Source organism: Salmo salar, unplaced genomic scaffold (genome assembly GCF_965601325.2).
Source record: "Salmo salar unplaced genomic scaffold, fSalSal1 ptg000588l, whole genome shotgun sequence".
In the NCBI taxonomy this organism is placed as follows: Eukaryota; Metazoa; Chordata; class Actinopteri; order Salmoniformes; family Salmonidae; genus Salmo; species Salmo salar.
The window spans coordinates 469,969-497,384 of NW_027675428.1; the positions used below are offsets into that span (position 1 = coordinate 469,969).

Consider the following 27,416-nt stretch of genomic DNA (forward strand, 5'->3'; position numbering starts at 1 on the left):
TAGTACAACTATACCAACGATCCGTTTGGTCAAAGTATTTTCACTTTCCACAAAAATGACGGCCAGAATATGAATCGATGTCTCCATGTTGCTTACGAGCTATACATAGCATTGGTGGTATAGTGGTGAGCATAGCTACCTTCCAAGCAGTTGACCCGGCTTCAATTCCTGGCCAATGCAGAGCATGAGATATTCACTAGTTTTAGGGGCTGGGTGTCATTTCAAGTGTATTACATTGGAATCAATGTCCTTGTTCGTGGAAGTCAGATTTGGTCTTCGGTTTTGTAGGTTTTCTAAATGAAGTGCGATATTGAGCCAACTAGTGAATATCACAATAGATACGCAGTCCATCGCCTAAACCATTCAGCCACCTCGTCCTGCGCCCAAGAGGTTGGCTGTTTGCAACCAGTGGCCAGAGATCTGCCTGTCTGAGCTTGTTAAAAGATCTGCAAAAGGGCTCATCCGGGATTTGAACCCGGGACCTCTCGCACCCAAAGCGAGAATCATACCCCTAGACCAACGAGCCTTAGACAAGAATAAAATTGTTTTGCTTTCTGCGGCAATTACAATGAGGATATCAATTGTTCTTGTCCATGGTGCTTGGAAAGATTGAACCTCATGTGAGTGTTTGTGCTATACTTGTGAGCATAGCAGTCTTCCAAACTGTTGACCAGGCTTCAGTTCAAATCTTTTGTATTTCATCTGCTGTGTCTTTCACATTCTGTCTTCTTAAGCCGCGACAGCAAACTGATGATGAGTGTTGACAAATGAATATTGAGCAAAATGAGGTCAATTAATATTTTAAAAGAGAAAATGAAAAAATAAAACTTCAAAAAGAATGGAGCTCATTTATTTTGAGTCGATTGATGCATCAGTACGTGAATCAAAGTAAACGAACGTAAAAAATACCCATTCAAATCGATCAGTTTTCAACTAGAGAGATTGAAACGCGTCGTATCTGTCTCAAGCCTCCATAACTGTTTATGTTACACCTCCACATCTGCAATAAATGGTGGTGGAGCTAGAGCGGTGTTTGTCAAACCATGAGACATACCAATAATCGGTCTTCTCACAAAAACATCTGTAGCATCTGAACCGTTTGACCTACACCATCGTATGACCACTCCCTGGAAAGGGGAGACCCTCACAAACACGGTGGTGTTCTCAATTTGTCTCTACGTCCCCCACAAGTGTCAGGGGACTCGTCTGGAGTCGGAATCCTCTATGTGCCAACTTCTGTTTGTAGAATCCAAAATCTTTGGGCTACAAACTAATGTGACCCCACTTGTCACAATGTTCTCCGTTTTGCCCTACGTTTTCCACAAGTGTCACGGGACTAATCTGAAGGTAACAGGTACTGATTAAAATGATAGATTTTTTAACCAGGGACCTCTCGCACCCTAAGCCATAATAGTACAACTATACAAACGATCCGTTTGGTCAAAGTATTTTCACTTTCCACAAAAATGACGGCCAGAATATGAATCGATGTCTCCATGTTGCTTACAAGCTATACATAGCATTGGTGGTATAGTGGTGAGCATAGCTACCTTCCAAGCAGTTGACCCGGCTTCAATTCCTGGCCAATGCAGAGCATGAGATATTCACTAGGTATAGGGGCTGGGTGTCATTTCAAGTGTATTACATTGGAATCAATGTCCTTGTTAGCGGAAGTCAGATTTGCTCTTAGTTTTTGCAGGTTTTCTAAATGAAGTGCGATATTGAGCCAACTAGTGAATATCACAATAGATACGCAGTCCATTGCCTAAACCATTCAGCCACCTCGTCCTGCGCCCAAGAGGTGGCTGTTTGCAACCAGTGGCCAGAGATCTGCCTGTAGGAGCTTGTTAAAAGATCTGAAAAAGGGCTCATCCAGGATTTGAACCCGGGACCTCTCGCACCCAAAGCGAGAATCATACCCCTAGACCAACGAGCCTTAGACAAGAATAAAATTGTTTTGCTTTCTGCGGCAATTACAATGAGGATATCAATTGTTCTTGTCCATGGTGCTTGGATAGATTGAACCTCATGTGAGTGTTTGTGCTATACTTGTGAGCATAGCAGTCTTCCAAACTGTTGACCAGGCTTCAGTTCAAATCTTGTGTATTTCATCTGCTGTGTCTTTCACATTCTGTCTTCTTAAGCCGCGACAGCAAACTGATGATGAGTGTTGACAAATGAATATTGAGCAAAATGAGGTCAATTAATATTTTAAAAGAGAAAATGAAAAAATAAAACTTAAAAAAGAATGGAGCTCATTTATTTTGAGTCGATTGATGCATCAGTACGTGAATCAAAGTAAACGAACGTAAAAAATACCCATTCAAATCGATCAGTTTTCAACTACAGAGATTGAAACGCGTCGTATCTGTCTCAAGCCTCCGTAACTGTTTATGTTACAACTCCACATCTGCAATAAATGGTGGTGGAGCTAGAGCGGTGTTTGTCAAACCATGAGACATACCAATAATCGGTATTCTCACAAAAACGTCTGTAGCATCTGAACCGTTTGACCTACAACATCGTATGACCACTCCCTGGAAAGGGGAGACCCTCACGAACACGGTGGTGTTCTCAATTTGTCTCTACGTCCCCCACAAGTGTCAGGGGACTCGTCTGGAGTCGGAATCCTCTATGTGCCAACTTCTGTTTGTAGAATCCAAAATCTTTGGGCTACAAACTAATGTGACCCCACTTGTCACAATGTTCTCCGTTTTGCCCTACGTTTTCCACAAGTGTCACGGGACTAATCTGAAGGTAACAGGTACTGATTAAAATGATAGATTTTTTAACCAGGGACCTCTCGCACCCTAAGCCATAATAGTACAACTATACAAACGATCCGTTTGGTCAAAGTATTTTCACTTTCCACAAAAATGACGGCCAGAATATGAATCGATGTCTCCATGTTGCTTACAAGCTATACATAGCATTGGTGGTATAGTGGTGAGCATAGCTACCTTCCAAGCAGTTGACCCGGCTTCAATTCCTGGCCAATGCAGAGCATGAGATATTCACTAGGTATAGGGGCTGGGTGTCATTTCAAGTGTATTACATTGGAATCAATGTCCTTGTTAGCGGAAGTCAGATTTGCTCTTAGTTTTTGCAGGTTTTCTAAATGAAGTGCGATATTGAGCCAACTAGTGAATATCACAATAGATACGCAGTCCATTGCCTAAACCATTCAGCCACCTCGTCCTGCGCCCAAGAGGTGGCTGTTTGCAACCAGTGGCCAGAGATCTGCCTGTAGGAGCTTGTTAAAAGATCTGAAAAAGGGCTCATCCAGGATTTGAACCCGGGACCTCTCGCACCCAAAGCGAGAATCATACCCCTAGACCAACGAGCCTTAGACAAGAATAAAATTGTTTTGCTTTCTGCGGCAATTACAATGAGGATATCAATTGTTCTTGTCCATGGTGCTTGGATAGATTGAACCTCATGTGAGTGTTTGTGCTATACTTGTGAGCATAGCAGTCTTCCAAACTGTTGACCAGGCTTCAGTTCAAATCTTGTGTATTTCATCTGCTGTGTCTTTCACATTCTGTCTTCTTAAGCCGCGACAGCAAACTGATGATGAGTGTTGACAAATGAATATTGAGCAAAATGAGGTCAATTAATATTTTAAAAGAGAAAATGAAAAAATAAAACTTAAAAAAGAATGGAGCTCATTTATTTTGAGTCGATTGATGCATCAGTACGTGAATCAAAGTAAACGAACGTAAAAAATACCCATTCAAATCGATCAGTTTTCAACTACAGAGATTGAAACGCGTCGTATCTGTCTCAAGCCTCCGTAACTGTTTATGTTACAACTCCACATCTGCAATAAATGGTGGTGGAGCTAGAGCGGTGTTTGTCAAACCATGAGACATACCAATAATCGGTATTCTCACAAAAACGTCTGTAGCATCTGAACCGTTTGACCTACAACATCGTATGACCACTCCCTGGAAAGGGGAGACCTTCACGAACACGGTGGTGTTCTCAATTTGTCTCTACGTCCCCCACAAGTGTCAGGGGACTCGTCTGAAGTCGGAACCCTCTATGTGCAAACATCTGTTTGTAGAATCCAAAATCTTTGGGCTACAAACTAATGTGACCCCACTTGTCACAATGTTCTCCGTTTTGCCCTACGTTTTCCACAAGTGTCACGGGACTAATCTGAAGGTAACAGGTACTGATTAAAATGATAGATTTTTTAACCAGGGACCTCTCGCACCCTAAGCCATAATAGTACAACTATACCAACGATCCGTTTGGTCAAAGAATTTTCACTTTCCACAAAAATGACTGTCAGGATATGAATCGATGTCTCCATGTTGCTTACGAGCTTCACATAGCATTGGTGGTATAGTGGTGAGCATAGCTGCCTTCCAAGCAGTTGACCAGGGTTCGATTCCCAGCCAATGCAGAGCATGAGATATTCACTAGGTTTAGGGGCTGGGTGTCATTTCAAGTGTATTACATTGGAATCAATGTCCTTGTTAGCGGAAGTCATATTTGCTCTTAGTTTTTGCAGGTTTTCGAAATGAAGTGCGATATTGAGCCAACTAGTGAATATCACAATAGATACGCAGTCCATCGCCTAAACCATTCAGCCACCTCGTCCTGCGCCCAAGAGGTGGCTGTTTGCAACCAGTGGCCAGAGATCTGCCTGTCTGAGCTTGTTAAAAGATCTGAAAAAGGGCTCATCCGGGATTTGAACCCGGGACCTCTCGCACCCAAAGCGAGAATCATACCCCTAGACCAACGAGCCTTAGACAAGAATAAAATTGTTTTGCTTTCTGCGGCAATTACAATGAGGATATCAATTGTTCTTGTCCATGGTGCTTGGATAGATTGAACCTCATGTGAGTGTTTGTGCTATACTTGTGAGCATAGCAGTCTTCCAAACTGTTGACCAGGCTTCAGTTCAAATCTTTTGTATTTCATCTGCTGTGTCTTTCACATTCTGTCTTCTTAAGCCGCGACAGCAAACTGATGATGAGTGTTGACAAATGAATATTGAGCAAAATGAGGTCAATTAATATTTTAAAAGAGAAAATGAAAAAATAAAACTTAAAAAAGAATGGAGCTCATTTATTTTGAGTCGATTGATGCATCAGTACGTGAATCAAAGTAAACGAACGTAAAAAATACCCATTCAAATCGATCAGTTTTCAACTAGAGAGATTGAAACGCGTCGTATCTGTCTCAAGCCTCCGTAACTGTTTATGTTACAACTACCACATCTGCAATAAATGGTGGTGGAGCTAGAGCGGTGTTTGTCAAACCATGAGACATACCAATAATCGGTATTCTCACAAAAACATCTGTAGCATCTGAACCGTTTGACCTACAACATGGTATGACCACTCCCTGGAAAGGGGAGACCCTCGCGAACACGGTGGTGTTCTCAATTTGTCTCTACGTCCCCCACAAGTGTCAGGGGACTCGTCTGAAGTCGAAACCCTCTATGTGCAAACATCTGTTTGTAGAATCCAAAATCTTTGGGCTACAAACTAATGTGACCCCACTTGTCACAATGTTCTCCGTTTTGCCCTACGTTTTCCACAAGTGTCACGGGACTAATCTGAAGGTAACAGGTACTGATTAAAATGATAGATTTTTTAACCAGGGACCTCTCGCACCCTAAGCCATAATAGTACAACTATACCAACGATCCGTTTGGTCAAAGAATTTTCACTTTCCACAAAAATGACTGTCAGGATATGAATCGATGTCTCCATGTTGCTTAAGAGCATCACATAGCATTGGTGGTATAGTGGTGAGCATAGCTGCCTTCCAAGCAGTTGACCAGGGTTCGATTCCCAGCCAATGCAGAGCATGAGATATTCACTAGGTTTAGGGGCTGGGTGTCATTTCAAGTGTATTACATTGCAATCAGTGTCCTTGTTAGTGGAAGTCAGATTTGCTCTTAGTTTTTGCAGGTTTTCTAAATGAAGTGCGATATTGAGCCAACTAGTGAATATCACAATAGATACGCAGTCCATCGCCTAAACCATTCAGCCACCTCGTCCTGCGCCCAAGAGGTGGCTGTTTGCAACCAGTGGCCAGAGATCTGCCTGTCTGAGCTTGTTAAAAGATCTGAAAAAGGGCTCATCCGGGATTTGAACCCGGGACCTCTCGCACCCAAAGCGAGAATCATACCCCTAGACCAACGAGCCTTAGACAAGAATAAAATTGTTTTGCTTTCTGCGGCAATTACAATGAGGATATCAATTGTTCTTGTCCATGGTGCTTGGATAGATTGAACCTCATGTGAGTGTTTGTGCTATACTTGTGAGCATAGCAGTCTTCCAAACTGTTGACCAGGCTTCAGTTCAAATCTTTTGTATTTCATCTGCTGTGTCTTTCACATTCTGTCTTCTTAAGCCGCGACAGCAAACTGATGATGAGTGTTGACAAATGAATATTGAGCAAAATGAGGTCAATTAATATTTTAAAAGAGAAAATGAAAAAATAAAACTTAAAAAAGAATGGAGCTCATTTATTTTGAGTCGATTGATGCATCAGTACGTGAATCAAAGTAAACGAACGTAAAAAATACCCATTCAAATCGATCAGTTTTCAACTAGAGAGATTGAAACGCGTCGTATCTGTCTCAAGCCTCCGTAACTGTTTATGTTACAACTACCACATCTGCAATAAATGGTGGTGGAGCTAGAGCGGTGTTTGTCAAACCATGAGACATACCAATAATCGGTATTCTCACAAAAACATCTGTAGCATCTGAACCGTTTGACCTACAACATGGTATGACCACTCCCTGGAAAGGGGAGACCCTCGCGAACACGGTGGTGTTCTCAATTTGTCTCTACGTCCCCCACAAGTGTCAGGGGACTCGTCTGAAGTCGAAACCCTCTATGTGCAAACATCTGTTTGTAGAATCCAAAATCTTTGGGCTACAAACTAATGTGACCCCACTTGTCACAATGTTCTCCGTTTTGCCCTACGTTTTCCACAAGTGTCACGGGACTAATCTGAAGGTAACAGGTACTGATTAAAATGATAGATTTTTTAACCAGGGACCTCTCGCACCCTAAGCCATAATAGTACAACTATACCAACGATCCGTTTGGTCAAAGAATTTTCACTTTCCACAAAAATGACTGTCAGGATATGAATCGATGTCTCCATGTTGCTTAAGAGCATCACATAGCATTGGTGGTATAGTGGTGAGCATAGCTGCCTTCCAAGCAGTTGACCAGGGTTCGATTCCCAGCCAATGCAGAGCATGAGATATTCACTAGGTTTAGGGGCTGGGTGTCATTTCAAGTGTATTACATTGCAATCAGTGTCCTTGTTAGTGGAAGTCAGATTTGCTCTTAGTTTTTGCAGGTTTTCTAAATGAAGTGCGATATTGAGCCAACTAGTGAATATCACAATAGATACGCAGTCCATCGCCTAAACCATTCAGCCACCTCGTCCTGCGCCCAAGAGGTGGCTGTTTGCAACCAGTGGCCAGAGATCTGCCTGTCTGAGCTTGTTAAAAGATCTGAAAAAGGGCTCATCCGGGATTTGAACCCGGGACCTCTCGCACCCAAAGCGAGAATCATACCCCTAGACCAACGAGCCTTAGACAAGAATAAAATTGTTTTGCTTTCTGCGGCAATTACAATGAGGATATCAATTGTTCTTGTCCATGGTGCTTGGATAGATTGAACCTCATGTGAGTGTTTGTGCTATACTTGTGAGCATAGCAGTCTTCCACACTGTTGACCAGGCTTCAGTTCAAATCTTTTGTATTTCATCTGCTGTGTCTTTCACATTCTGTCTTCTTAAGCCGCGACAGCAAACTGATGATGAGTGTTGACAAATGAATATTGAGCAAAATGAGGTCAATTAATATTTTAAAAGAGAAAATGAAAAAATAAAACTTAAAAAAGAATGGAGCTCATTTATTTTGAGTCGATTGATGCATCAGTACGTGAATCAAAGTAAACGAACGTAAAAAATACCCATTCAAATCGATCAGTTTTCAACTAGAGAGATTGAAACGCGTCGTATCTGTCTCAAGCCTCCGTAACTGTTTATGTTACAACTACCACATCTGCAATAAATGGTGGTGGAGCTAGAGCGGTGTTTGTCAAACCATGAGACATACCAATAATCGGTATTCTCACAAAAACATCTGTAGCATCTGAACCGTTTGACCTACAACATGGTATGACCACTCCCTGGAAAGGGGAGACCCTCGCGAACACGGTGGTGTTCTCAATTTGTCTCTACGTCCCCCACAAGTGTCAGGGGACTCGTCTGAAGTCGAAACCCTCTATGTGCAAACATCTGTTTGTAGAATCCAAAATCTTTGGGCTACAAACTAATGTGACCCCACTTGTCACAATGTTCTCCGTTTTGCCCTACGTTTTCCACAAGTGTCACGGGACTAATCTGAAGGTAACAGGTACTGATTAAAATGATAGATTTTTTAACCAGGGACCTCTCGCACCCTAAGCCATAATAGTACAACTATACCAACGATCCGTTTGGTCAAAGAATTTTCACTTTCCACAAAAATGACTGTCAGGATATGAATCGATGTCTCCATGTTGCTTAAGAGCATCACATAGCATTGGTGGTATAGTGGTGAGCATAGCTGCCTTCCAAGCAGTTGACCAGGGTTCGATTCCCAGCCAATGCAGAGCATGAGATATTCACTAGGTTTAGGGGCTGGGTGTCATTTCAAGTGTATTACATTGCAATCAGTGTCCTTGTTAGTGGAAGTCAGATTTGCTCTTAGTTTTTGCAGGTTTTCTAAATGAAGTGCGATATTGAGCCAACTAGTGAATATCACAATAGATACGCAGTCCATCGCCTAAACCATTCAGCCACCTCGTCCTGCGCCCAAGAGGTGGCTGTTTGCAACCAGTGGCCAGAGATCTGCCTGTCTGAGCTTGTTAAAAGATCTGAAAAAGGGCTCATCCGGGATTTGAACCCGGGACCTCTCGCACCCAAAGCGAGAATCATACCCCTAGACCAACGAGCCTTAGACAAGAATAAAATTGTTTTGCTTTCTGCGGCAATTACAATGAGGATATCAATTGTTCTTGTCCATGGTGCTTGGATAGATTGAACCTCATGTGAGTGTTTGTGCTATACTTGTGAGCATAGCAGTCTTCCACACTGTTGACCAGGCTTCAGTTCAAATCTTTTGTATTTCATCTGCTGTGTCTTTCACATTCTGTCTTCTTAAGCCGCGACAGCAAACTGATGATGAGTGTTGACAAATGAATATTGAGCAAAATGAGGTCAATTAATATTTTAAAAGAGAAAATGAAAAAATAAAACTTAAAAAAGAATGGAGCTCATTTATTTTGAGTCGATTGATGCATCAGTACGTGAATCAAAGTAAACGAACGTAAAAAATACCCATTCAAATCGATCAGTTTTCAACTAGAGAGATGGAAACGCTTCGTATCTGTCTCAAGCCTCCGTAACTGTTTATGTTACAACTCCACATCTGCAATAAATGGTGGTGGAGCTAGAGCGGTGTTTGTCAAACCATGAGACATACCAATAATCGGTATTCTCACAAAAACATCTGTAGCATCTGAACCGTTTGACCTACAACATCGTATGACCACTCCCTGGAAAGGGGAGACCCTCGCGAACACGGTGGTGTTCTCAATTTGTCTCTACGCCCACCACAAGTGTCAGGGGACTCGTCTGAAGTCGAAACCCTCTATGTGCAAACATCTGTTTGTAGAATCCAAAATCTTTGGGCTACAAACTAATGTGACCCCACTTGTCACAATGTTCTCCGTTTTGCCCTACGTTTTCCACAAGTGTCACGGGACTAATCTGAAGGTAACAGGTACTGATTAAAATGATAGATTTTTTAACCAGTGACCTCTCGCACCCTAAGCCATAATAGTACAACTATACCAACGATCCGTTTGGTCAAAGAATTTTCACTTTCCACAAAAATGACTGTCAGGATATGAATCGATGTCTCCATGTTGCTTAAGAGCATCACATAGCATTGGTGGAATAGTGGTGAGCATAGCTGCCTTCCAAGCAGTTGACCAGGGTTCGATTCCCAGCCAATGCAGAGCATGAGATATTCACTAGGTTTAGGGGCTGGGTGTCATTTCAAGTGTATTACATTGCAATCAGTGTCCTTGTTAGTGGAAGTCAGATTTGCTCTTAGTTTTTGCAGGTTTTCTAAATGAAGTGCGATATTGAGCCAACTAGTGAATATCACAATAGATACGCAGTCCATCGCCTAAACCATTCAGCCACCTCGTCCTGCGCCCAAGAGGTGGCTGTTTGCAACCAGTGGCCAGAGATCTGCCTGTCTGAGCTTGTTAAAAGATCTGAAAAAGGGCTCATCCGGGATTTGAACCCGGGACCTCTCGCACCCAAAGCGAGAATCATACCCCTAGACCAACGAGCCTTAGACAAGAATAAAATTGTTTTGCTTTCTGCGGCAATTACAATGTGGATATCAATTGTTCTTGTCCATGGTGCTTGGATAGATTGAACCTCATGTGAGTGTTTGTGCTATACTTGTGAGCATAGCAGTCTTCCAAACTGTTGACCAGGCTTCAGTTCAAATCTTTTGTATTTCATCTGCTGTGTCTTTCACATTCTGTCTTCTTAAGCCGCGACAGCAAACTGATGATGAGTGTTGACAAATGAATATTGAGCAAAATGAGGTCAATTAATATTTTAAAAGAGAAAATGAAAAAATAAAACTTAAAAAAGAATGGAGCTCATTTATTTTGAGTCGATTGATGCATCAGTACGTGAATCAAAGTAAACGAACGTAAAAAATACCCATTCAAATCGATCAGTTTTCAACTAGAGAGATTGAAACGCGTCATATCTGTCTCAAGCCTCCGTAACTGTTTATGTTACAACTCCACATCTGCAATAAATGGTGGTGGAGCTAGAGCGGTGTTTGTCAAACCATGAGACATACCAATAATCGGTATTCTCACAAAAACATCTGTAGCATCTGAACCGTTTGACCTACAACATCGTATGACCACTCCCTGGAAAGGGGAGTCCCTCGCGAACACGGTGGTGTTCTCAATTTGTCTCTACGCCCCCCACAAGTGTCAGGGGACTCGTCTGAAGTCGAAACCCTCTATGTGCAAACATCTGTTTGTAGAATCCAAAATCTTTGGGCTACAAACTAATGTGACCCCACTTGTCACAATGTTCTCCGTTTTGCCCTACGTTTTCCACAAGTGTCACGGGACTAATCTGAAGGTAACAGGTACTGATTAAAATGATAGATTTTTTAACCAGGGACCTCTCGCACCCTAAGCCATAATAGTACAACTATACCAACGATCCGTTTGGTCAAAGAATTTTCACTTTCCACAAAAATGACTGTCAGGATATGAATCGATGTCTCCATGTTGCTTAAGAGCATCACATAGCATTGGTGGAATAGTGGTGAGCATAGCTGCCTTCCAAGCAGTTGACCAGGGTTCGATTCCCAGCCAATGCAGAGCATGAGATATTCACAAGGTTTAGGGGCTGGGTGTCATTTCAAGTGTATTACATTGCAATCAGTGTCCTTGTTAGTGGAAGTCAGATTTGCTCTTAGTTTTTGCAGGTTTTCTAAATGAAGTGCGATATTGAGCCAACTAGTGAATATCACAATAGATACGCAGTCCATCGCCTAAACCATTCAGCCACCTCGTCCTGCGCCCAAGAGGTGGCTGTTTGCAACCAGTGGCCAGAGATCTGCCTGTCTGAGCTTGTTAAAAGATCTGAAAAAGGGCTCATCCGGGATTTGAACCCGGGACCTCTCGCACCCAAAGCGAGAATCATACCCCTAGACCAACGAGCCTTAGACAAGAATAAAATTGTTTTGCTTTCTGCGGCAATTACAATGAGGATATCAATTGTTCTTGTCCATGGTGCTTGGATAGATTGAACCTCATGTGAGTGTTTGTGCTATACTTGTGAGCATAGCAGTCTTCCACACTGTTGACCAGGCTTCAGTTCAAATCTTTTGTATTTCATCTGCTGTGTCTTTCACATTCTGTCTTCTTAAGCCGCGACAGCAAACTGATGATGAGTGTTGACAAATGAATATTGAGCAAAATGAGGTCAATTAATATTTTAAAAGAGAAAATGAAAAAATAAAACTTAAAAAAGAATGGAGCTCATTTATTTTGAGTCGATTGATGCATCAGTACGTGAATCAAAGTAAACGAACGTAAAAAATACCCATTCAAATCGATCAGTTTTCAACTAGAGAGATTGAAACGCGTCGTATCTGTCTCAAGCCTCCGTAACTGTTTATGTTACAACTCCACATCTGCAATAAATGGTGGTGGAGCTAGAGCGGTGTTTGTCAAACCATGAGACATACCAATAATCGGTATTCTCACAAAAACATCTGTAGCATCTGAACCGTTTGACCTACAACATCGTATGACCACTCCCTGGAAAGGGGAGACCCTCACAAACACGGTGGTGTTCTCAATTTGTCTCTACGTCCCCCACAAGTGTCAGGGGACTCGTCTGGAGTCGGAATCCTCTATGTGCAAACATCTGTTTGTAGAATCCAAAATCTTTGGGCTACAAACTAATGTGACCCCACTTGTCACAATGTTCTCCGTTTTGCCCTACGTTTTCCACAAGTGTCACGGGACTAATCTGAAGGTAACAGGTACTGATTAAAATGATAGATTTTTTAACCAGGGACCTCTCGCACCCTAAGCCATAATAGTACAACTATACAAACGATCCGTTTGGTCAAAGAATTTTCACTTTCCACAAAAATGACTGTCAGGATATGAATCGATATCTCCATGTTGCTTAAGAGCTTCACATAGCATTGGTGGTATAGTGGTGAGCATAGCTGCCTTCCAAGCAGTTGACCAGGGTTCGATTCCCAGCCAATGCAGAGCATGAGATATTCACTAGGTTTAGGGGCTGGGTGTCATTTCAAGTGTATTACATTGCAATCAGTGTCCTTGTTAGTGGAAGTCAGATTTGCTCTTAGTTTTTGCAGGTTTTCTAAAATAAGTGCGATATTGAGCCAACTAGTGAATATCACAATAGATACGCAGTCCATCGCCTAAACCATTCAGCCACCTTGTCCTGCGCCCAAGAGGTGGCTGTTTGCAACCAGTGGCCAGAGATCTGCCTGTCTGAGCTTGTTAAAAGATCTGAAAAAGGGCTCATCCGGGATTTGAACCCGGGACCTCTCGCACCCAAAGCGAGAATCATACCCCTAGACCAACGAGCCTTAGACAAGAATAAAATTGTTTTGCTTTCTGCGGCAATTACAATGAGGATATCAATTGTTCTTGTCCATGGTGCTTGGATAGATTGAACCTCATGTGAGTGTTTGTGCTATACTTGTGAGCATAGCAGTCTTCCAAACTGTTGACCAGGCTTCAGTTCAAATCTTTTGTATTTCATCTGCTGTGTCTTTCACATTCTGTCTTCTTAAGCCGCGACAGCAAACTGATGATGAGTGTTGACAAATGAATATTGAGCAAAATGAGGTCAATTAATATTTTAAAAGAGAAAATGAAAAAATAAAACTTCAAAAAGAATGGAGCTCATTTATTTTGAGTCGATTGATGCATCAGTACGTGAATCAAAGTAAACGAACGTAAAAAATACCCATTCAAATCGATCAGTTTTCAACTAGAGAGATTGAAACGCGTCGTATCTGTCTCAAGCCTCCGTAACTGTTTATGTTACAACTCCACATCTGCAATAAATGGTGGTGGAGCTAGAGCGGTGTTTGTCAAACCATGAGACATACCAATAATCGGTATTCTCACAAAAACATCTGTAGCATCTGAACCGTTTGACCTACAACATCGTATGACCACTCCCTGGAAAGGGGAGACCCTCACGAACACGGTGGTGTTCTCAATTTGTCTCTACGTCCCCCACAAGTGTCAGGGGACTCGTCTGGAGTCGGAATCCTCTATGTGCCAACTTCTGTTTGTAGAATCCAAAATCTTTGGGCTACAAACTAATGTGACCCCACTTGTCACAATGTTCTCCGTTTTGCCCTACGTTTTCCACAAGTGTCACGGGACTAATCTGAAGGTAACAGGTACTGATTAAAATGATAGATTTTTTAACCAGGGACCTCTCGCACCCTAAGCCATAATAGTACAACTATACCAACGATCCGTTTGGTCAAAGTATTTTCACTTTCCACAAAAATGACGGCCAGAATATGAATCGATGTCTCCATGTTGCTTACGAGCTATACATAGCATTGGTGGTATAGTGGTGAGCATAGCTACCTTCCAAGCAGTTGACCCGGCTTCAATTCCTGGCCAATGCAGAGCATGAGATATTCACTAGTTTTAGGGGCTGGGTGTCATTTCAAGTGTATTACATTGGAATCAATGTCCTTGTTCGTGGAAGTCAGATTTGGTCTTCGGTTTTGTAGGTTTTCTAAATGAAGTGCGATATTGAGCCAACTAGTGAATATCACAATAGATACGCAGTCCATCGCCTAAACCATTCAGCCACCTCGTCCTGCGCCCAAGAGGTGGCTGTTTGCAACCAGTGGCCAGAGATCTGCCTGTCTGAGCTTGTTAAAAGATCTGCAAAAGGGCTCATCCGGGATTTGAACCCGGGACCTCTCGCACCCAAAGCGAGAATCATACCCCTAGACCAACGAGCCTTAGACAAGAATAAAATTGTTTTGCTTTCTGCGGCAATTACAATGAGGATATCAATTGTTCTTGTCCATGGTGCTTGGAAAGATTGAACCTCATGTGAGTGTTTGTGCTATACTTGTGAGCATAGCAGTCTTCCAAACTGTTGACCAGGCTTCAGTTCAAATCTTTTGTATTTCATCTGCTGTGTCTTTCACATTCTGTCTTCTTAAGCCGCGACAGCAAACTGATGATGAGTGTTGACAAATGAATATTGAGCAAAATGAGGTCAATTAATATTTTAAAAGAGAAAATGAAAAAATAAAACTTCAAAAAGAATGGAGCTCATTTATTTTGAGTCGATTGATGCATCAGTACGTGAATCAAAGTAAACGAACGTAAAAAATACCCATTCAAATCGATCAGTTTTCAACTAGAGAGATTGAAACGCGTCGTATCTGTCTCAAGCCTCCATAACTGTTTATGTTACACCTCCACATCTGCAATAAATGGTGGTGGAGCTAGAGCGGTGTTTGTCAAACCATGAGACATACCAATAATCGGTCTTCTCACAAAAACATCTGTAGCATCTGAACCGTTTGACCTACACCATCGTATGACCACTCCCTGGAAAGGGGAGACCCTCACAAACACGGTGGTGTTCTCAATTTGTCTCTACGTCCCCCACAAGTGTCAGGGGACTCGTCTGGAGTCGGAATCCTCTATGTGCCAACTTCTGTTTGTAGAATCCAAAATCTTTGGGCTACAAACTAATGTGACCCCACTTGTCACAATGTTCTCCGTTTTGCCCTACGTTTTCCACAAGTGTCACGGGACTAATCTGAAGGTAACAGGTACTGATTAAAATGATAGATTTTTTAACCAGGGACCTCTCGCACCCTAAGCCATAATAGTACAACTATACAAACGATCCGTTTGGTCAAAGTATTTTCACTTTCCACAAAAATGACGGCCAGAATATGAATCGATGTCTCCATGTTGCTTACAAGCTATACATAGCATTGGTGGTATAGTGGTGAGCATAGCTACCTTCCAAGCAGTTGACCCGGCTTCAATTCCTGGCCAATGCAGAGCATGAGATATTCACTAGGTATAGGGGCTGGGTGTCATTTCAAGTGTATTACATTGGAATCAATGTCCTTGTTAGCGGAAGTCAGATTTGCTCTTAGTTTTTGCAGGTTTTCTAAATGAAGTGCGATATTGAGCCAACTAGTGAATATCACAATAGATACGCAGTCCATTGCCTAAACCATTCAGCCACCTCGTCCTGCGCCCAAGAGGTGGCTGTTTGCAACCAGTGGCCAGAGATCTGCCTGTAGGAGCTTGTTAAAAGATCTGAAAAAGGGCTCATCCAGGATTTGAACCCGGGACCTCTCGCACCCAAAGCGAGAATCATACCCCTAGACCAACGAGCCTTAGACAAGAATAAAATTGTTTTGCTTTCTGCGGCAATTACAATGAGGATATCAATTGTTCTTGTCCATGGTGCTTGGATAGATTGAACCTCATGTGAGTGTTTGTGCTATACTTGTGAGCATAGCAGTCTTCCAAACTGTTGACCAGGCTTCAGTTCAAATCTTGTGTATTTCATCTGCTGTGTCTTTCACATTCTGTCTTCTTAAGCCGCGACAGCAAACTGATGATGAGTGTTGACAAATGAATATTGAGCAAAATGAGGTCAATTAATATTTTAAAAGAGAAAATGAAAAAATAAAACTTAAAAAAGAATGGAGCTCATTTATTTTGAGTCGATTGATGCATCAGTACGTGAATCAAAGTAAACGAACGTAAAAAATACCCATTCAAATCGATCAGTTTTCAACTACAGAGATTGAAACGCGTCGTATCTGTCTCAAGCCTCCGTAACTGTTTATGTTACAACTCCACATCTGCAATAAATGGTGGTGGAGCTAGAGCGGTGTTTGTCAAACCATGAGACATACCAATAATCGGTATTCTCACAAAAACGTCTGTAGCATCTGAACCGTTTGACCTACAACATCGTATGACCACTCCCTGGAAAGGGGAGACCCTCACGAACACGGTGGTGTTCTCAATTTGTCTCTACGTCCCCCACAAGTGTCAGGGGACTCGTCTGGAGTCGGAATCCTCTATGTGCCAACTTCTGTTTGTAGAATCCAAAATCTTTGGGCTACAAACTAATGTGACCCCACTTGTCACAATGTTCTCCGTTTTGCCCTACGTTTTCCACAAGTGTCACGGGACTAATCTGAAGGTAACAGGTACTGATTAAAATGATAGATTTTTTAACCAGGGACCTCTCGCACCCTAAGCCATAATAGTACAACTATACAAACGATCCGTTTGGTCAAAGAATTTTCACTTTCCACAAAAATGACTGTCAGGATATGAATCGATATCTCCATGTTGCTTAAGAGCTTCACATAGCATTGGTGGTATAGTGGTGAGCATAGCTGCCTTCCAAGCAGTTGACCAGGGTTCGATTCCCAGCCAATGCAGAGCATGAGATATTCACTAGGTTTAGGGGCTGGGTGTCATTTCAAGTGTATTACATTGCAATCAGTGTCCTTGTTAGTGGAAGTCAGATTTGCTCTTAGTTTTTGCAGGTTTTCTAAAATAAGTGCGATATTGAGCCAACTAGTGAATATCACAATAGATACGCAGTCCATCGCCTAAACCATTCAGCCACCTTGTCCTGCGCCCAAGAGGTGGCTGTTTGCAACCAGTGGCCAGAGATCTGCCTGTCTGAGCTTGTTAAAAGATCTGAAAAAGGGCTCATCCGGGATTTGAACCCGGGACCTCTCGCACCCAAAGCGAGAATCATACCCCTAGACCAACGAGCCTTAGACAAGAATAAAATTGTTTTGCTTTCTGCGGCAATTACAATGAGGATATCAATTGTTCTTGTCCATGGTGCTTGGATAGATTGAACCTCATGTGAGTGTTTGTGCTATACTTGTGAGCATAGCAGTCTTCCAAACTGTTGACCAGGCTTCAGTTCAAATCTTTTGTATTTCATCTGCTGTGTCTTTCACATTCTGTCTTCTTAAGCCGCGACAGCAAACTGATGATGAGTGTTGACAAATGAATATTGAGCAAAATGAGGTCAATTAATATTTTAAAAGAGAAAATGAAAAAATAAAACTTCAAAAAGAATGGAGCTCATTTATTTTGAGTCGATTGATGCATCAGTACGTGAATCAAAGTAAACGAACGTAAAAAATACCCATTCAAATCGATCAGTTTTCAACTAGAGAGATTGAAACGCGTCGTATCTGTCTCAAGCCTCCGTAACTGTTTATGTTACAACTCCACATCTGCAATAAATGGTGGTGGAGCTAGAGCGGTGTTTGTCAAACCATGAGACATACCAATAATCGGTATTCTCACAAAAACATCTGTAGCATCTGAACCGTTTGACCTACAACATCGTATGACCACTCCCTGGAAAGGGGAGACCCTCACGAACACGGTGGTGTTCTCAATTTGTCTCTACGTCCCCCACAAGTGTCAGGGGACTCGTCTGGAGTCGGAATCCTCTATGTGCCAACTTCTGTTTGTAGAATCCAAAATCTTTGGGCTACAAACTAATGTGACCCCACTTGTCACAATGTTCTCCGTTTTGCCCTACGTTTTCCACAAGTGTCACGGGACTAATCTGAAGGTAACAGGTACTGATTAAAATGATAGATTTTTTAACCAGGGACCTCTCGCACCCTAAGCCATAATAGTACAACTATACCAACGATCCGTTTGGTCAAAGTATTTTCACTTTCCACAAAAATGACGGCCAGAATATGAATCGATGTCTCCATGTTGCTTACGAGCTATACATAGCATTGGTGGTATAGTGGTGAGCATAGCTACCTTCCAAGCAGTTGACCCGGCTTCAATTCCTGGCCAATGCAGAGCATGAGATATTCACTAGTTTTAGGGGCTGGGTGTCATTTCAAGTGTATTACATTGGAATCAATGTCCTTGTTCGTGGAAGTCAGATTTGGTCTTCGGTTTTGTAGGTTTTCTAAATGAAGTGCGATATTGAGCCAACTAGTGAATATCACAATAGATACGCAGTCCATCGCCTAAACCATTCAGCCACCTCGTCCTGCGCCCAAGAGGTGGCTGTTTGCAACCAGTGGCCAGAGATCTGCCTGTCTGAGCTTGTTAAAAGATCTGCAAAAGGGCTCATCCGGGATTTGAACCCGGGACCTCTCGCACCCAAAGCGAGAATCATACCCCTAGACCAACGAGCCTTAGACAAGAATAAAATTGTTTTGCTTTCTGCGGCAATTACAATGAGGATATCAATTGTTCTTGTCCATGGTGCTTGGAAAGATTGAACCTCATGTGAGTGTTTGTGCTATACTTGTGAGCATAGCAGTCTTCCAAACTGTTGACCAGGCTTCAGTTCAAATCTTTTGTATTTCATCTGCTGTGTCTTTCACATTCTGTCTTCTTAAGCCGCGACAGCAAACTGATGATGAGTGTTGACAAATGAATATTGAGCAAAATGAGGTCAATTAATATTTTAAAAGAGAAAATGAAAAAATAAAACTTCAAAAAGAATGGAGCTCATTTATTTTGAGTCGATTGATGCATCAGTACGTGAATCAAAGTAAACGAACGTAAAAAATACCCATTCAAATCGATCAGTTTTCAACTAGAGAGATTGAAACGCGTCGTATCTGTCTCAAGCCTCCATAACTGTTTATGTTACACCTCCACATCTGCAATAAATGGTGGTGGAGCTAGAGCGGTGTTTGTCAAACCATGAGACATACCAATAATCGGTCTTCTCACAAAAACATCTGTAGCATCTGAACCGTTTGACCTACACCATCGTATGACCACTCCCTGGAAAGGGGAGACCCTCACAAACACGGTGGTGTTCTCAATTTGTCTCTACGTCCCCCACAAGTGTCAGGGGACTCGTCTGGAGTCGGAATCCTCTATGTGCCAACTTCTGTTTGTAGAATCCAAAATCTTTGGGCTACAAACTAATGTGACCCCACTTGTCACAATGTTCTCCGTTTTGCCCTACGTTTTCCACAAGTGTCACGGGACTAATCTGAAGGTAACAGGTACTGATTAAAATGATAGATTTTTTAACCAGGGACCTCTCGCACCCTAAGCCATAATAGTACAACTATACAAACGATCCGTTTGGTCAAAGTATTTTCACTTTCCACAAAAATGACGGCCAGAATATGAATCGATGTCTCCATGTTGCTTACAAGCTATACATAGCATTGGTGGTATAGTGGTGAGCATAGCTACCTTCCAAGCAGTTGACCCGGCTTCAATTCCTGGCCAATGCAGAGCATGAGATATTCACTAGGTATAGGGGCTGGGTGTCATTTCAAGTGTATTACATTGGAATCAATGTCCTTGTTAGCGGAAGTCAGATTTGCTCTTAGTTTTTGCAGGTTTTCTAAATGAAGTGCGATATTGAGCCAACTAGTGAATATCACAATAGATACGCAGTCCATTGCCTAAACCATTCAGCCACCTCGTCCTGCGCCCAAGAGGTGGCTGTTTGCAACCAGTGGCCAGAGATCTGCCTGTAGGAGCTTGTTAAAAGATCTGAAAAAGGGCTCATCCAGGATTTGAACCCGGGACCTCTCGCACCCAAAGCGAGAATCATACCCCTAGACCAACGAGCCTTAGACAAGAATAAAATTGTTTTGCTTTCTGCGGCAATTACAATGAGGATATCAATTGTTCTTGTCCATGGTGCTTGGATAGATTGAACCTCATGTGAGTGTTTGTGCTATACTTGTGAGCATAGCAGTCTTCCAAACTGTTGACCAGGCTTCAGTTCAAATCTTGTGTATTTCATCTGCTGTGTCTTTCACATTCTGTCTTCTTAAGCCGCGACAGCAAACTGATGATGAGTGTTGACAAATGAATATTGAGCAAAATGAGGTCAATTAATATTTTAAAAGAGAAAATGAAAAAATAAAACTTAAAAAAGAATGGAGCTCATTTATTTTGAGTCGATTGATGCATCAGTACGTGAATCAAAGTAAACGAACGTAAAAAATACCCATTCAAATCGATCAGTTTTCAACTACAGAGATTGAAACGCGTCGTATCTGTCTCAAGCCTCCGTAACTGTTTATGTTACAACTCCACATCTGCAATAAATGGTGGTGGAGCTAGAGCGGTGTTTGTCAAACCATGAGACATACCAATAATCGGTATTCTCACAAAAACGTCTGTAGCATCTGAACCGTTTGACCTACAACATCGTATGACCACTCCCTGGAAAGGGGAGACCCTCACGAACACGGTGGTGTTCTCAATTTGTCTCTACGTCCCCCACAAGTGTCAGGGGACTCGTCTGGAGTCGGAATCCTCTATGTGCCAACTTCTGTTTGTAGAATCCAAAATCTTTGGGCTACAAACTAATGTGACCCCACTTGTCACAATGTTCTCCGTTTTGCCCTACGTTTTCCACAAGTGTCACGGGACTAATCTGAAGGTAACAGGTACTGATTAAAATGATAGATTTTTTAACCAGGGACCTCTCGCACCCTAAGCCATAATAGTACAACTATACAAACGATCCGTTTGGTCAAAGTATTTTCACTTTCCACAAAAATGACGGCCAGAATATGAATCGATGTCTCCATGTTGCTTACAAGCTATACATAGCATTGGTGGTATAGTGGTGAGCATAGCTACCTTCCAAGCAGTTGACCCGGCTTCAATTCCTGGCCAATGCAGAGCATGAGATATTCACTAGGTATAGGGGCTGGGTGTCATTTCAAGTGTATTACATTGGAATCAATGTCCTTGTTAGCGGAAGTCAGATTTGCTCTTAGTTTTTGCAGGTTTTCTAAATGAAGTGCGATATTGAGCCAACTAGTGAATATCACAATAGATACGCAGTCCATTGCCTAAACCATTCAGCCACCTCGTCCTGCGCCCAAGAGGTGGCTGTTTGCAACCAGTGGCCAGAGATCTGCCTGTAGGAGCTTGTTAAAAGATCTGAAAAAGGGCTCATCCAGGATTTGAACCCGGGACCTCTCGCACCCAAAGCGAGAATCATACCCCTAGACCAACGAGCCTTAGACAAGAATAAAATTGTTTTGCTTTCTGCGGCAATTACAATGAGGATATCAATTGTTCTTGTCCATGGTGCTTGGATAGATTGAACCTCATGTGAGTGTTTGTGCTATACTTGTGAGCATAGCAGTCTTCCAAACTGTTGACCAGGCTTCAGTTCAAATCTTGTGTATTTCATCTGCTGTGTCTTTCACATTCTGTCTTCTTAAGCCGCGACAGCAAACTGATGATGAGTGTTGACAAATGAATATTGAGCAAAATGAGGTCAATTAATATTTTAAAAGAGAAAATGAAAAAATAAAACTTAAAAAAGAATGGAGCTCATTTATTTTGAGTCGATTGATGCATCAGTACGTGAATCAAAGTAAACGAACGTAAAAAATACCCATTCAAATCGATCAGTTTTCAACTACAGAGATTGAAACGCGTCGTATCTGTCTCAAGCCTCCGTAACTGTTTATGTTACAACTCCACATCTGCAATAAATGGTGGTGGAGCTAGAGCGGTGTTTGTCAAACCATGAGACATACCAATAATCGGTATTCTCACAAAAACGTCTGTAGCATCTGAACCGTTTGACCTACAACATCGTATGACCACTCCCTGGAAAGGGGAGACCTTCACGAACACGGTGGTGTTCTCAATTTGTCTCTACGTCCCCCACAAGTGTCAGGGGACTCGTCTGAAGTCGGAACCCTCTATGTGCAAACATCTGTTTGTAGAATCCAAAATCTTTGGGCTACAAACTAATGTGACCCCACTTGTCACAATGTTCTCCGTTTTGCCCTACGTTTTCCACAAGTGTCACGGGACTAATCTGAAGGTAACAGGTACTGATTAAAATGATAGATTTTTTAACCAGGGACCTCTCGCACCCTAAGCCATAATAGTACAACTATACCAACGATCCGTTTGGTCAAAGAATTTTCACTTTCCACAAAAATGACTGTCAGGATATGAATCGATGTCTCCATGTTGCTTACGAGCTTCACATAGCATTGGTGGTATAGTGGTGAGCATAGCTGCCTTCCAAGCAGTTGACCAGGGTTCGATTCCCAGCCAATGCAGAGCATGAGATATTCACTAGGTTTAGGGGCTGGGTGTCATTTCAAGTGTATTACATTGGAATCAATGTCCTTGTTAGCGGAAGTCATATTTGCTCTTAGTTTTTGCAGGTTTTCGAAATGAAGTGCGATATTGAGCCAACTAGTGAATATCACAATAGATACGCAGTCCATCGCCTAAACCATTCAGCCACCTCGTCCTGCGCCCAAGAGGTGGCTGTTTGCAACCAGTGGCCAGAGATCTGCCTGTCTGAGCTTGTTAAAAGATCTGAAAAAGGGCTCATCCGGGATTTGAACCCGGGACCTCTCGCACCCAAAGCGAGAATCATACCCCTAGACCAACGAGCCTTAGACAAGAATAAAATTGTTTTGCTTTCTGCGGCAATTACAATGAGGATATCAATTGTTCTTGTCCATGGTGCTTGGATAGATTGAACCTCATGTGAGTGTTTGTGCTATACTTGTGAGCATAGCAGTCTTCCAAACTGTTGACCAGGCTTCAGTTCAAATCTTTTGTATTTCATCTGCTGTGTCTTTCACATTCTGTCTTCTTAAGCCGCGACAGCAAACTGATGATGAGTGTTGACAAATGAATATTGAGCAAAATGAGGTCAATTAATATTTTAAAAGAGAAAATGAAAAAATAAAACTTAAAAAAGAATGGAGCTCATTTATTTTGAGTCGATTGATGCATCAGTACGTGAATCAAAGTAAACGAACGTAAAAAATACCCATTCAAATCGATCAGTTTTCAACTAGAGAGATTGAAACGCGTCGTATCTGTCTCAAGCCTCCGTAACTGTTTATGTTACAACTACCACATCTGCAATAAATGGTGGTGGAGCTAGAGCGGTGTTTGTCAAACCATGAGACATACCAATAATCGGTATTCTCACAAAAACATCTGTAGCATCTGAACCGTTTGACCTACAACATGGTATGACCACTCCCTGGAAAGGGGAGACCCTCGCGAACACGGTGGTGTTCTCAATTTGTCTCTACGTCCCCCACAAGTGTCAGGGGACTCGTCTGAAGTCGAAACCCTCTATGTGCAAACATCTGTTTGTAGAATCCAAAATCTTTGGGCTACAAACTAATGTGACCCCACTTGTCACAATGTTCTCCGTTTTGCCCTACGTTTTCCACAAGTGTCACGGGACTAATCTGAAGGTAACAGGTACTGATTAAAATGATAGATTTTTTAACCTCTATGGGACCGGCGGGACGAATTCGTCCCACCTACGTAACATCCACTGCCAGCCTGTGGCGCGATTTTCAAAATCTTCAAAATCCTATTACTTCAATTTCTCAAACATATGACTATTTTACAGCCATTTAAAGATAAGACTCTCGTTAATCTAACCACACTGTCCGATTTCAAAAAGGCTTTACAACGAAAGCAAAACATTAGATTATGTCAGCAGAGTACCAAGCCAGAAATAATCAGACACCCATTTTTCAAGCCAGCATATAATGTCACCAAAACCCAGAAGACAGCTAAATGCAGCACTCACCTTTGATGATCTTCATCAGATGACAACCCTAGGACATTATGTTATACAATACATGCATGTTTTGTTCAATCAAGTTCATATTTATATCAAAAACCAGCTTTTTACATTAGCATGTGACGTTCAGAACTAGCATACCCCCCGCAAACTTACGGGGAATTCGCTAACATTTTACTAAATTACTCACGATAAACGTTCACAAAAAGCATAACAATTATTTTAAGAATTATAGATACAGACCTCCTCTATGCACTCGATATGTCCGATTTTAAAATAGCTTTTTGGTGAAAGCACATTTTGCAATATTCTAAGTATATAGCCCAGGCATCACGGGCTCGCTATTTAGACATCCGGCAAGTTTAGCACTCACCATAATCATATTTACTATTATAAAAATGTCATTACCTTTTGTTGTCTTCGTCAGAATGCACACCCAGGACGTCTACTTCAATAACAAATGTTGGTTTGGTCCAAAATAATCCATCGTTATATCCGAATAGCGGCGTTTTGTTCGTGCGTTCCAGACACTATCCGAAATAGTAAAGAAGTGTCGCGCGCTTGGCGCAATTCCTGACAATAAAATTCAAAGTATTCAATTGCCGTACGTCGAAGCATGTCAACCGCTGTTTAAAATCAATTTTTACGTCATTTTTCTCGTAGAAAAGCGGTAAAATTCCGACAGGGAATCTCCTTTTCGGCAAACAGAGGAAAAAATCCCAAAGGCGGGGGCGGTCGGGGTCACGCGCATAAGCTAGTGTCTCTTGATGGGCCACTTGAGAAAGGCGATAATGTGTTTCAGCCTGGGGCTGGAATGACGACATTCTCTTTTTTCCCGGGCTATGAGAGCCTATGGAAGACGTGGGAAGTGTCACGTTAGAGCAGAGATCCTTAGTAAATGATAGAGATGGCAAAGAAGTTCCAGAAATGGTCAGACAGGCCACTTCCTGTAAAGGAATCTCTCAGGTTTTGACCTGCCATTTGAGTTCTGTTATACTCACAGACACCATTCAAACAGTTTTAGAAAATTTAGGGTGTTTTCTATCCATATGTAATAAGTATATGCATATTCTAGTTACTGAGTAGGAGTGGTAACCAGATTAAATCGGGTATGTTTTTTATCCAGCCGTGTCAATGCTGCCCCCTAGCCCTAACAGGTTAACCAGGGACCTCTCGCACCCTAAGCCATAATAGTGCAACTATACCAACGATCCGTTTGGTCAAAGAATTTTCACTTTCCACAAAAATGACTGTCAGGATATGAATCGATGTCTCCATGTTGCTTAAGAGCTTCACATAGCATTGGTGGTATAGTGGTGAGCATAGCTGCCTTCCAAGCAGTTGACCAGGGTTCGATTCCCAGCCAATGCAGAGCATGAGATATTCACTAGGTTTAGGGGCTGGGTGTCATTTCAAGTGTATTACATTGCAATCAGTGTCCTTGTTAGTGGAAGTCAGATTTGCTCTTAGTTTTTGCAGGTTTTCTAAATGAAGTGCGATATTGAGCCAACTAGTGAATATCACAATAGATACGCAGTCCATCGCCTAAACCATTCAGCCACCTCGTCCTGCGCCCAAGAGGTGGCTGTTTGCAACCAGTGGCCAGAGATCTGCCTGTCTGAGCTTGTTAAAAGATCTGAAAAAGGGCTCATCCGGGATTTGAACCCGGGACCTCTCGCACCCAAAGCGAGAATCATACCCCTAGACCAACGAGCCTTAGACAAGAATAAAATTGTTTTGCTTTCTGCGGCAATTACAATGAGGATATCAATTGTTCTTGTCCATGGTGCTTGGATAGATTGAACCTCATGTGAGTGTTTGTGCTATACTTGTGAGCATAGCAGTCTTCCAAACTGTTGACCAGGCTTCAGTTCAAATCTTTTGTATTTCATCTGCTGTGTCTTTCACATTCTGTCTTCTTAAGCCGCGACAGCAAACTGATGATGAGTGTTGACAAATGAATATTGAGCAAAATGAGGTCAATTAATATTTTAAAAGAGAAAATGAAAAAATAAAACTTAAAAAAGAATGGAGCTCATTTATTTTGAGTCGATTGATGCATCAGTACGTGAATCAAAGTAAACGAACGTAAAAAATACCCATTCAAATCGATCAGTTTTCAACTAGAGAGATTGAAACGCGTCGTATCTGTCTCAAGCCTCCGTAACTGTTTATGTTACAACTACCACATCTGCAATAAATGGTGGTGGAGCTAGAGCGGTGTTTGTCAAACCATGAGACATACCAATAATCGGTATTCTCACAAAAACATCTGTAGCATCTGAACCGTTTGACCTACAACATGGTATGACCACTCCCTGGAAAGGGGAGACCCTCGCGAACACGGTGGTGTTCTCAATTTGTCTCTACGTCCCCCACAAGTGTCAGGGGACTCGTCTGAAGTCGAAACCCTCTATGTGCAAACATCTGTTTGTAGAATCCAAAATCTTTGGGCTACAAACTAATGTGACCCCACTTGTCACAATGTTCTCCGTTTTGCCCTACGTTTTCCACAAGTGTCACGGGACTAATCTGAAGGTAACAGGTACTGATTAAAATGATAGATTTTTTAACCAGGGACCTCTCGCACCCTAAGCCATAATAGTACAACTATACCAACGATCCGTTTGGTCAAAGAATTTTCACTTTCCACAAAAATGACTGTCAGGATATGAATCGATGTCTCCATGTTGCTTAAGAGCATCACATAGCATTGGTGGTATAGTGGTGAGCATAGCTGCCTTCCAAGCAGTTGACCAGGGTTCGATTCCCAGCCAATGCAGAGCATGAGATATTCACTAGGTTTAGGGGCTGGGTGTCATTTCAAGTGTATTACATTGCAATCAGTGTCCTTGTTAGTGGAAGTCAGATTTGCTCTTAGTTTTTGCAGGTTTTCTAAATGAAGTGCGATATTGAGCCAACTAGTGAATATCACAATAGATACGCAGTCCATCGCCTAAACCATTCAGCCACCTCGTCCTGCGCCCAAGAGGTGGCTGTTTGCAACCAGTGGCCAGAGATCTGCCTGTCTGAGCTTGTTAAAAGATCTGAAAAAGGGCTCATCCGGGATTTGAACCCAGGACCTCTCGCACCCAAAGCGAGAATCATACCCCTAGACCAACGAGCCTTAGACAAGAATAAAATTGTTTTGCTTTCTGCGGCAATTA

General features: G+C 42.2%; 19 non-coding genes across 19 annotated transcripts; all 19 read right to left on the reverse strand.

Moving 5' to 3' along the window:
• Positions 1-454: 454 nt before the first annotated feature.
• On the reverse strand, positions 455-526 carry trnap-ugg (transfer RNA proline (anticodon UGG)). Its single transcript has one exon. It is a non-coding gene; the product is annotated as a tRNA-Pro (tRNA).
• A 1,338-nt stretch (positions 527-1,864) lies between these two features.
• On the reverse strand, positions 1,865-1,936 carry trnap-ugg (transfer RNA proline (anticodon UGG)). Its single transcript has one exon. It is a non-coding gene; the product is annotated as a tRNA-Pro (tRNA).
• A 1,338-nt stretch (positions 1,937-3,274) lies between these two features.
• Positions 3,275-3,346, reverse strand: trnap-ugg (transfer RNA proline (anticodon UGG)). The gene has a single exon. It is a non-coding gene; the product is annotated as a tRNA-Pro (tRNA).
• A 1,338-nt stretch (positions 3,347-4,684) lies between these two features.
• Positions 4,685-4,756, reverse strand: trnap-ugg (transfer RNA proline (anticodon UGG)). The gene has a single exon. It is a non-coding gene; the product is annotated as a tRNA-Pro (tRNA).
• A 1,339-nt stretch (positions 4,757-6,095) lies between these two features.
• trnap-ugg (transfer RNA proline (anticodon UGG)) lies at positions 6,096-6,167 on the reverse strand. The gene has a single exon. It is a non-coding gene; the product is annotated as a tRNA-Pro (tRNA).
• A 1,339-nt stretch (positions 6,168-7,506) lies between these two features.
• Positions 7,507-7,578, reverse strand: trnap-ugg (transfer RNA proline (anticodon UGG)). Its single transcript has one exon. It is a non-coding gene; the product is annotated as a tRNA-Pro (tRNA).
• Positions 7,579-8,917: 1,339 nt separating this feature from the next.
• On the reverse strand, positions 8,918-8,989 carry trnap-ugg (transfer RNA proline (anticodon UGG)). Its single transcript has one exon. It is a non-coding gene; the product is annotated as a tRNA-Pro (tRNA).
• A 1,338-nt stretch (positions 8,990-10,327) lies between these two features.
• trnap-ugg (transfer RNA proline (anticodon UGG)) lies at positions 10,328-10,399 on the reverse strand. The gene has a single exon. It is a non-coding gene; the product is annotated as a tRNA-Pro (tRNA).
• A 1,338-nt stretch (positions 10,400-11,737) lies between these two features.
• On the reverse strand, positions 11,738-11,809 carry trnap-ugg (transfer RNA proline (anticodon UGG)). Its single transcript has one exon. It is a non-coding gene; the product is annotated as a tRNA-Pro (tRNA).
• Positions 11,810-13,147: 1,338 nt separating this feature from the next.
• On the reverse strand, positions 13,148-13,219 carry trnap-ugg (transfer RNA proline (anticodon UGG)). The gene has a single exon. It is a non-coding gene; the product is annotated as a tRNA-Pro (tRNA).
• Positions 13,220-14,557: 1,338 nt separating this feature from the next.
• On the reverse strand, positions 14,558-14,629 carry trnap-ugg (transfer RNA proline (anticodon UGG)). The gene has a single exon. It is a non-coding gene; the product is annotated as a tRNA-Pro (tRNA).
• Positions 14,630-15,967: 1,338 nt separating this feature from the next.
• trnap-ugg (transfer RNA proline (anticodon UGG)) lies at positions 15,968-16,039 on the reverse strand. Its single transcript has one exon. It is a non-coding gene; the product is annotated as a tRNA-Pro (tRNA).
• Positions 16,040-17,377: 1,338 nt separating this feature from the next.
• trnap-ugg (transfer RNA proline (anticodon UGG)) lies at positions 17,378-17,449 on the reverse strand. The gene has a single exon. It is a non-coding gene; the product is annotated as a tRNA-Pro (tRNA).
• A 1,338-nt stretch (positions 17,450-18,787) lies between these two features.
• On the reverse strand, positions 18,788-18,859 carry trnap-ugg (transfer RNA proline (anticodon UGG)). The gene has a single exon. It is a non-coding gene; the product is annotated as a tRNA-Pro (tRNA).
• A 1,338-nt stretch (positions 18,860-20,197) lies between these two features.
• Positions 20,198-20,269, reverse strand: trnap-ugg (transfer RNA proline (anticodon UGG)). The gene has a single exon. It is a non-coding gene; the product is annotated as a tRNA-Pro (tRNA).
• Positions 20,270-21,607: 1,338 nt separating this feature from the next.
• Positions 21,608-21,679, reverse strand: trnap-ugg (transfer RNA proline (anticodon UGG)). The gene has a single exon. It is a non-coding gene; the product is annotated as a tRNA-Pro (tRNA).
• A 1,338-nt stretch (positions 21,680-23,017) lies between these two features.
• Positions 23,018-23,089, reverse strand: trnap-ugg (transfer RNA proline (anticodon UGG)). The gene has a single exon. It is a non-coding gene; the product is annotated as a tRNA-Pro (tRNA).
• A 2,804-nt stretch (positions 23,090-25,893) lies between these two features.
• Positions 25,894-25,965, reverse strand: trnap-ugg (transfer RNA proline (anticodon UGG)). Its single transcript has one exon. It is a non-coding gene; the product is annotated as a tRNA-Pro (tRNA).
• Positions 25,966-27,304: 1,339 nt separating this feature from the next.
• Positions 27,305-27,376, reverse strand: trnap-ugg (transfer RNA proline (anticodon UGG)). The gene has a single exon. It is a non-coding gene; the product is annotated as a tRNA-Pro (tRNA).
• Between the last annotated feature and the right edge of the window lie 40 nt (positions 27,377-27,416).